This window comes from Calliphora vicina, chromosome 2 (assembly GCF_958450345.1).
Source record: "Calliphora vicina chromosome 2, idCalVici1.1, whole genome shotgun sequence".
NCBI classification, from domain to species: Eukaryota; Metazoa; Arthropoda; class Insecta; order Diptera; family Calliphoridae; genus Calliphora; species Calliphora vicina.
In genome coordinates this window covers 130605139-130605475 of record NC_088781.1, presented here as the reverse complement: position 1 = coordinate 130605475, position 337 = coordinate 130605139, and positions in this window count along the sequence as shown.

Here is a 337-nt window from a genome sequence, read left to right as displayed (position 1 = left end):
TCTGTTCTAGTTCTGTTCTAGTTCTGTTCTAGTTCTGTTCTAGTTCTGTTCTAGTTCTGTTCTAGTTCTGTTCTAGTTCTGTTCTAGTTCTGTTCTAGTTCTGTTCTAGTTCTGTTCTAGTTCTGTTCTAGTTCTGTTCTAGTTCTGTTCTAGTTCTGTTCTAGTTCTGTTCTAGTTCTGTTCTAGTTCTGTTCTAGTTCTGTTCTAGTTCTGTTCTAGTTCTGTTCTAGTTCTGTTCTAGTTCTGTTCTAGTTCTGTTCTAGTTCTGTTCTAGTTCTGTTCTAGTTCTGTTCTAGTTCTGTTCTAGTTCTGTTCTAGTTCTGTTCTAGTTCTGTTC